Source organism: Vespa mandarinia, chromosome 12 (assembly GCF_050613455.1).
Source record: "Vespa mandarinia isolate Hongniang chromosome 12, ASM5061345v1, whole genome shotgun sequence".
Taxonomy (NCBI): Eukaryota; Metazoa; Arthropoda; class Insecta; order Hymenoptera; family Vespidae; genus Vespa; species Vespa mandarinia.
Window position 1 is genome coordinate 1,695,001 of NC_140821.1, and position 10,000 is coordinate 1,705,000.

Here is a 10,000-nt window from a genome sequence, read left to right on the forward strand (position 1 = left end):
CACGAGGCCTGTTAGTTTGCGTAATGCCCGAAGGCACGTTCTACAAATCGCACTATATAGCCGTTCGAAGCCGATTATCCTGTCTATTTTACGACGAGGCGACGAAGAGACACATACACACACACACACACACACATACGTACACAAGCATGAACGCACGCACACAAACACGAGACCCAATACAACACTCAAAGCGATTAACGGAATACGTTCAGGTACACTATATATATATATATATATATATATACATATGTAGATGTACCTACATATATATATTTGCATATATATATATATACATATATATATATATATATATATATATATATATCAAAATTTATATAGTCATTAAGTTCGTGGCTTCTGATAAATAGTTATATATAGTTATATATATATATAATTAATATGATCTACATATACATATGTATCACATAATAATGTACTTTATAATTACTAAAGGAGAGCATGCTACAAATGATTATGTAATAAAATGAAAAATATATTATACGAATGAAAATAAAGAAATGAATGAGTGAAAATAAAAGGGTGATGGCGGGGAAGGGGAAAAAAGGAAGAGAAAAGATTAAAAAAAAAAATTTGTTCTCATAAATTCAGTTCGTCGGATGTAAAAATAAAAAAAGGAAAAAAGAAAAATAGATTAATCGCGTTATTACGATTACGCAGTTCGTTACACTTCAAAGAGAAACCATAAAAACGAAAAATCGAAAAAAAAAAAAAAGAAAATAGACACTCTGTCGGCGTTTGGAAGCTCTTTCAAATGTTTATTTTTCTCAAAACATCGATTCATTTTTGATCAATGATTCGTAAGATCGATTTCAATCTATTCGTATCTACGGGTTTTCTCGCGTGTTAATTCATGAAAAGAATGATAAAAATACATGAGTAAAAAATGTAAAAAGAAATGAAACAAAAAACGAGATCGAGTGAATTTTCCAGCGGGGGTGGGGGGGGGGGGGGAAATAAAAAAAGAATGTCATCGCCGCAAATTTCCAATCTCTTATCAAATATACGAATGACGGCGTTATTATACAATTTTAATATAATATAAACGTCAAAAGTTTAAGATCGATCGACATTGAAAAAAATCCTTCTTCGGATTTTTTTCTCGCTTTACTTAACAACAAAGAATAGGAAAGGAAGAGAAAAAAGGAGCTGCGAGAAAAATCGAACGATGGAATCGAGGGTGTTTGAGGCAACAAAAGAAAAGAAAAGAAAAGGAAAGAAAAAAAAAAAAAAGAAAAGTAATAAAATAAAAAAACAAAGCAAAACAAAACAAAACAAAACAAAACAAAAACAGAAGAAAAAGGAAGAAGGGGGATAAAAAGAATGGAAGAGAGAAAAAAAAAAAAAAGGAAAAGATTTCTTTCAATCTTTTCTTTTTCCTTTTCTTTTTTTTTTTTTTCTTTTTTTTTTCTTTTTTTTCCTCTCGATACGACTCTAATATCCATCATTCCAATCGAGAAAATATCAAAGATCTGGTTTTTCCTAGTGTACATAGTATGCATGTGGTAGGTAGAGAGATAACTAACGTTATATCTACACCGGAATCGATACTTTCTGAGTAGTGGGAGGGTGACGGAGAGGGTGGGTGAAGAAGAGAAGGGTAGAAGATACGGGTAGGGGACGAAACCAGACGTGGAAGGGCGAGGGGAAGACAGAGAGAGAGAGAGAGAGAGAGAAAGAGAGAGGAGGGAACCATCATCGATACGAGGATGGTATTGTATTGCTTCCATCGTTGGCTGGACCGCAACGAGTAGTGACTCTCTTGGATGATCGTCGCGTGTGATTCTCGAAACTCAAAGAGAGAGAGAGAGAGAGAAAAGAGGAGAGAGAAGAGAGGAGAGAGAGAAGGAGAGAGAGAGACTCGTCGAACTAGTTTCCCCAAGCTTCTACCGTTCGATTATTGGCCATCGAGTACGATCATTTCTTGATCGCTCAATAAGATTATGGTTGTGTGTCCCGTCGACGTCGTCGTATTAGATCGTAACTATTCGAATTAATTCATTTTCTATTATAATTTATCTATCGTAACTATATCGAATATAATATTTTATAGGTATAATAATAATGATAATAATAATGATAATAATAATAATGATAACGATGATAATAATGATCGTGATATCCGTTAAAAGTGATTACGTGATAAATAATATTTTTATTTTATTGAATTTATCGAGTGAATAATACTCATTTGGAATGTTATCATCGTTTAAGCTCCTTCCTTTTTAAGCTTCTTTCTTTTTTTTCTTTTGTTTTTTTTCTTTTCACGTTTTTCTTTTACAATGCTAATCCACTTTTTCATTTATTTCTTTTATAAGCTAAACTCTCTCTCTCTCTCTCCTTTCTTTTTTCTTATTTTTGTTTGTATCGTCTTCCTCTTCTTTTTTTTTCCCTTTCTCTCTCTCTCTCTCTCTTTTTTTTTTTCTTCATCATATTTAAATTTAAAATGGGAATATTTACTTGAGCAGACATTTTTGATCGTTCGTTTTTCTCTTTCATTGCGGTTCTCTCTTATTACCCTTGGCTAACACTTTATGAAGTAATTTTTATTTAAAAAATTTTAAATTGAGATCATCCATTTTTTCCCCAGATGGGAATTTTTTTTTTACGAATATTCTTCTCTCTCTCTCTCACTCTGTTTTTTTTTTCTTTTTCTTTTTTTTTTAAATGTTTTTTCCCCCTCACCTTTCGTCGTACGCTGCATTAGCTGAATTTTTCTTTTTCTTTGTTCTTTTCTTTTTTATATGATCAAACAATTAAATATAAAATATAAAATATAAAATAAAAATATAAAATAATTTTGTATCGCGTGTGTGGAGTTCCGATAGAACATATATTATGTATAATATAAATATTTAGGGAAATATTAAATTAATATTAAATTAATTATTTGTTATTTGATTGGGGGAAAAAAAAAAAAACAAACAAACAAACAAACAAACAGGTTTCTTAAAACAAAGTTCTTATGCTTGTAGTTCTACGATCTTATAAAAAAAAAAAAAAAATAAAAAAAATAAAAAAATAAAAAATGATGTAAATAATCTCGAAAGAAGTGATCGTTAATACCATCTAGAAACTATTAGGCCACCCTGTGGATGTATATATATATATATGTTTCTTCTTCATACATGAATTATAATATATAATAGCAAAAGTTCATAAGTGAAATGAGATATATATATATATATATATACATACACACACATGACTTTTTACTTCGTATATATATATATATATAAATATATACATGAATTGTAATAGATATATGAAAGCAAAAGTTCACGAGTGAAATGAAAACATATATATATATTTATATATACACACATATATGTATACATATATAGATATATATGTATATGTATCTCGTTTCTTTATACATAAATTATGAATACATGGTAATAGAAGTTCACAAGTGAAATGTTTCTAGGATCATGTTAGGAAAGTATGTATAGTCTCGAATAAAATAATACTTCAAAGAGTTGACCCTTTTTAATCATTTTGCCTTTTTGATTATTTAACGAGTCTACACAAGACACATTTTGTTACTTTATACTTCTAATCCTTGATAACTTCTTTCTCTCTCTCTCTTTCTCTAGCTCTCTATGTATGTATGTGTATTTATTTTATGCTTATAATTATCACAGATTATATTTGTTTGACCTTTTCGAGATAAAATTGTGGTTATACACATATATTGGATATATATATAAACGTACGAATATAAACAAACACGTATATATAATTAATTGATAATAACGTATAAGTTGAATTTTATTCGATAAATATACGTACGCATATAGATCAATTTTATTTAATTAATTTAAAAATTTGTTCGAACGATCGTTTATTAGAAATAATCAAATATAAATCGTTCGAACGTTGTTAGATGATATTAATTAAAATAAAACAAAAAATTTCCCATTCTTTCGATGATTTTAATAATCAAAATGAATGATTTATGATACTACGATTCGATCGATTTCTTAATCTACTTGAACGTTTCTATGTGAATTTTATTATTTTCTTTCTTTTAATTATTACTATTTATTTTTGTTATAGTAAATTGCATGCGTCACAAAGTGTACGAAAGAAATTCCCAACACAATTTTCTTTCAACATATTTTAGTTCTTACGAAAACGACAAAAGAAGAAAAAAAAAGAAGTAAATATTTAAATAAACAAATAAATAAATAAATAAATAAATAAAATATCAGTACGACGTTTAATATAAAATCTATCGTATGAATTGTCAAATTAGAAAGGAAGAAGAAAAAAGGGGGAAAAACCAAGAAGACAAAAAAAGAGGAAACCTCCTTCCAGGAAACAAGGAAAAAAAAAAAGAAAAGAAAAAAAAAAAGGATTTTTAGAAGGAAACGGACGGAGGGGGGAGGATGGTCGTGTAGAAATCGAATGACTTAACACATTTTTTTTTTTTCTTTTTTTTTTATATTCATGAAATTTCATAAGCACGAGGCCTTTGTTTTTATTATCTCTGTACAAAAACAGTCGAAAAAATTATAGATTTCTTTCGTTAAAGATTTAATTTTTTCGAGCTCACGGGCATATGTACAAGCGGAAAATGATAGACATATCATATATCGTAACCTAAAAACTAAATATAATTATACACTGATATATATATATATATACATATACATATTATATATATATATATATAATGAATAATAATAGATATATAATTATAATCCATTATAATTAATAGTAATAACTTACGATCTACAGATTTTCGAGTGTATGTAAAACTGTGTGTAATTCTTTTCTTCTATCTCATTCTCATGTTGTTACAATTACTCTTGTTGTTAATGTTTTTGTTAATGATTGATTTTTCTTCTATTGATCGGCCATTCTTTTTTTTTTTTTGGCTCTTTAACACTCTTTCTCTCTCACTCTCACTCTTTTTCGCTGTGTATATTATAATTAAGTCTACAATTGATGTGTTCTTTCTCTTTCATTCTTTTTTCTTGGTATGTGTGTGTCTGTGTGTGTGTTTATGCGCTCTCTCATACGTTTCGCTCAAAATTGTTTTATTACAAAGATTTTTGTAAAATTAATTACAATATTTTCCTTGTTTCTTATATTCTTTTAGTTTTCTTTTTTTTTTCTTTTTTTTTTTTTTTTCATTTTTTAGATTAAAAGAATTAATTCATCTCGGATCAACTTACATACGCTAATAAAGTCTCGCTCGCAAATTAATATATATATATATATATATATATATATATATATATATATATATATATATATATATATATTAGTGTGTATGTGTGTATACGTGTAAACTGAAATTTATTTTTTGTTTGTTTGTGCATCCGGCCGACAGAGGATCACCGAATTCGGATCACATTTCGGCTTCGGGTCATTGTCTTCATTTCATATATTTATTTATTTATTTATTTATTTATTCATTCATATATTTATTTATTTATATTTATTCTCGTCGATATTAACGTCGTTCGCATAAATTTCATAGAAATCTGTTATAATACGATCTCTTGGCTTAAAAATTATTATGAGTTTATCCCTCTTTTTTTTTTTTTTTTTTTTTTTCCTTTCTTTTTATATTTCTTCATTAATTATATTAATAATCAGTACAATTCGTCATCACAATTAGTTTACAATTATTATATTATATTATTTGTTATTTATTACTATTATAATTATTATTACTGTTATCATTATCACTATTATTAATATTATTATTATTATTATTATTATTATTATTATTATCAATAGGACCCGTGGCCCTGTAACATCCGAGTTGAGCACCCCTGTCAGGCCCTACATGCTTTCTCATTCATTCATTCATTCATGCATTCATTCATTCATTCATTCGTGCATTCATTCATTCATTCATTCATTCTCTTTCTCTCCTCTCTCTCTCTCTCTGTTTTTCTCAATCAATTATTCACGTTTTTAATTTGACAACATCTCAGCCTCCTCTAATCGAAATAAAACGAAATAAATAATAATAGTAATGGAGAACAAAAAAAAAAGAAAAGAAAAGAGAAATGACTGATGTTCTTTAGCGAAGAAAAGAAAAAAATGAAACCCACGATAATGACGATATATATATATATATATATATATATATATATGTACATAGGATTTTCAAAAATATTTTCCTCGTTAAATAATTCACGCCAAGAAGAACAAATTTGTTATTCGTATAATTTTGAAAAGAAGGGAACAACTTTTGAAATGAGTCTTTCGATCGATTTGTTATACTTTATAGAAGAGCAGAAAAAAAAAGAAAGAAAGAAAGAAAGAAAGGAAGAAAAAAAAAAAAAGGAAAGAGCACAATCGATAATGTTCAAACAAAAATGCTCGTAGTAAATTTCGAAGTTATTATGACTCGACGATATGACTCAAATGGAATTCCACGAATTTACGTGACTAAAGTATTACTTACTTTCTTAACTGTTATTCAATTTTTATTATCGTTAAAAATTTTTAACGAGGTATCACGCCACCTTAATATTTTTTTCTCTTCCTTTTGAAATAAAAATTTTATTATTTTATTACGTATACACACACACGCGCGCGCGCGCACACATATGTATGTATGCGTATAATTATTATTAATCATCGAGTAAAGTCGAAACTTCGCACGAGTCAAGAGAACGAAAAAAAAAAAGAAAAAAAAAAAAAAAGAAAAAAAAAAAAAGAAAAAAGAAAACAAAAGGAAAAAAAAAAAATAAAAGAAGTGAAAAGAATCCGAAAGGAAAGTCTTGGCTTCTTACAAATTTTATTTTCTTATTTTTTTTTCTCTTTCTTTCTTTCGTGGGCTAATTTCTTTTCTTCTCTTTCTCTCTCTATTATCATTTAAACGTGTTTTCGATTTTCTAATTTTTCCCTTTCACGATACAACATTTTTATCACTCTAATACACACATATATATATATATATATATATATCCTTCTTTACATTCTATAGCAGCATATTACATGTACATACATTGCACACATTCTCACACTCACACAAAAACACACCCACCATATACACAACTTATATACTTTATATATACACATATGCTCAATCAATTTCACAAAAATTTCTCTCTAGTCATCTTTTGATGTCCTTATCTCTCTCTCTCTCTCTCTCTCTCACTCATCTATCGTCTTCTTTTTTTCTCTTTTTTTCCTTTTTTTCTTATTTTTTTTTTCCTTTTTTATATCGTTTATCTTGATTTTTGTCTCGTTTTATTTAAAAAAATACTGAATTAACCAAGCTAAAATCACAGACTTGCTGGCGCCATATTTCTCCAGCGGATTTGTACAAATTCTTCCTGAAGGAGACGACTCTTTCTCTCTCTCTCATTCTCTTTCTCGTTCTATATATAGTTTACAAGATGTGTATACATGCATACATACATACATACATACATACATACATACATACATACATACATACAGCATGCATATCTGCTGAGATCACTATCTGATAATAAGATATGACAAAAAATCTCTCTCACTCATTCTCTCTTTCTCTCGTATCTTTTCTCTTAAGAACTATCATTTTCCTAATACAATTTGTATGATATAAATTTTCCTTTTGAATATATTAAAAAAAAAAAAAAAAAAAAAAAAAAATAAAAAAAATAAAAAAAAAAAAAAAACGAGAAAGAAAGAAAAAGAACAAAATAAGACCGACTCAAATTAATTACAATTATTTGCTTTAATTAATATATTTCAAATTAGAACATAATCAATAAGAAGAATTAATCAATTTGAAATATTTATAAAACTCAAAATCTTTAATACTTAACTTCGATATTCACAAATAGACAATTGATGAATATGATTGTTTAGATCCTATAGATAATGATTACATGTATATATACTTATATATATATATATATATATATATATATATAAATATATATAAGTATGTATGTATAATATATATATATATAATAATTACAATTCATTCCTTAAACGACGCTTCACGTTCATCTTTCATTCTCACGCATACACATTTTAATCCCACTTTGATCTCTCTCTCTCTCTCTCTCTCTCTCTCTCTCTCTCTCTCTCTCTCTCTCTCTCTCTCTCTCTCTCTTTCTTTCTTCCTTTTAAACTCACTTTTACACAACTAGCAACAACGACACAACATTATTAATGCTTTCTGATTTCGTTAATTGTTCATTCCGAAGATATTTGGTTTTCTTTTTATCTTTTATTCTCCTCCATCTTTCCCTCTCTCTCTCTCTCTCTCTCTCTCTCTCTCTCTTTTTCTCTCTTAGAGACGCGATGTGTATTTTGTCAAAGTGTGAACGATGCGCATATTGAAAAAAAAAATGTCCATCACTTTCCCTCCTCCTCCTCCTCTTCCTCCTCCTCCTCCTCCTCCACCATCTCCTCCTATGATTTTTTGTTCTTATACTTTTTCTATTGTGCCAGAACGAAAGAAAGGAATATCATCGAAATATAATTATTACATTACGCACCGATATTCGATGAAAATTAAAAAAGAAAATAAAAAAAAAAGTACAAAAAACTGATTGGACATCCCTTCTCTATCTCCCTCTCTCTCTCAATCTTTTTGCTTTTTTTTGGCACCACCTCATATAGATATATATACATACATACATACATACATATATATATATATATATGCATATATATATATATATCCATTTTTCTAAGTAATTAATTAATCTATCAATCAGTCAATCAATCAATTATTAATTAATTAATTAATTAATGAATTAATTGATTTATTAATTCTCATTTAATTCGCCGCTTCCTCGCATTCACCCTCTCGCACGCGAAAATGAAGATTCGGGGGGTGGGGGTGGGGGGGACACGCGCTTAGCCGTAGCTCGATCTCGTCAAAAATTTTGTACGACGTTATTTTTATTTTTCACTATTTTTTCCTTGCTTATTTTGTTTCTTTGTTTGTTTGTCTTCATTTATTCCATCTCCTTTTGAGCACATATAATTATAATTATTCCGATTAAATGACGTCTAACAATTTATATTTCATTAAAAGGACGAAAACAGACAGAAAGAGAATAAGCGACAAAGAACCAATGAAAAGTGGATTTCTAAATGCAAGAGTATATAGACGTGTACTTATGTGTGTGTGTGTGTATGTATGTATATATATATATATAAACTGGTAGATAGATATAAGTACTTAAAAACTGATTTAAACGAAAAAAAAATATTACTGATTATAATAATAATAATAAGAATAATAATAATAATAATAATAATCATGATGATAATAATAATAATAATAATAATAATAATAATAGCAATATTAGTAGTAATAGTAGTAGTAATAGTAGTACTAATAATGATAATAGTAATAATTAAAAAAAAGAAAAAAAAAACAAGAAAAAAATGTATCACAAATTGAATCACAATGCTGAAGGTACTATTCTCTGTCTCTCTCTCTCTCTCTCTCTTTCTATCTCTCTTTCTCTCCGCCTTGTTTCTAATCTTCAATATATATATATATAAATTCATTTGAAAATTGTTAGACATAGGTAGAAATATATATATATATATATATATATATATATGTTTCTATATGAATAATATATATGAATAATATATATTATTGTTTTATTTGTATTAGATTTTATATATCGATTATTTATCAACAATATGCGCTAAAAGATCGATTGGCCCTTTTCTGTCTTTTTTTTTTTTGCAATTTTAATTTTCTTTTTTTTCTTTTTCTTTTTTTTTGTTTTTTTTCTTATCTTTCGTAATAATTATTTTTCTCTTTAGGTCGTTTTACATTTATGGAGATTGCTTATATTGTCTCTCTCTCTCTTTTTTTTTTCTTTTTATTCTTAGTATTAATCACAGACACGTTACTATACGATCACTATGAAAACGGAGCCCTCTTCTTATCGTTCCCTTAAGGGTTGAACGCGAATAAACGTTTCTCTTTATTCTTTCTTATAATCATACTTTGTCCCTACAAAATTTTATCATTTTCTTT

At 27.6% G+C, this 10,000-nt stretch overlaps 1 protein-coding gene and 1 long non-coding RNA gene across 7 annotated transcripts in view; one reads left to right on the top strand and one right to left on the bottom strand.

Annotated features, from left to right (window-relative positions):
* The window catches only part of LOC118450731 (uncharacterized), a 45,158-nt gene extending 40,822 nt beyond the window's left edge, over positions 1-4,336 (top strand). Inside the window, exons 5-6 of the long non-coding RNA XR_004840860.2 lie at positions 4,081-4,183; positions 4,280-4,336. This is a non-coding gene — a long non-coding RNA (uncharacterized LOC118450731). The remainder of the gene's footprint in view (positions 1-4,080; positions 4,184-4,279) is intronic.
* The window catches only part of Ipk1 (Inositol phosphate kinase 1), a 142,499-nt gene that overhangs the window by 45,894 nt on the left and 86,605 nt on the right, over positions 1-10,000 (bottom strand). The gene's annotated exons all lie outside the window — the stretch shown is intronic.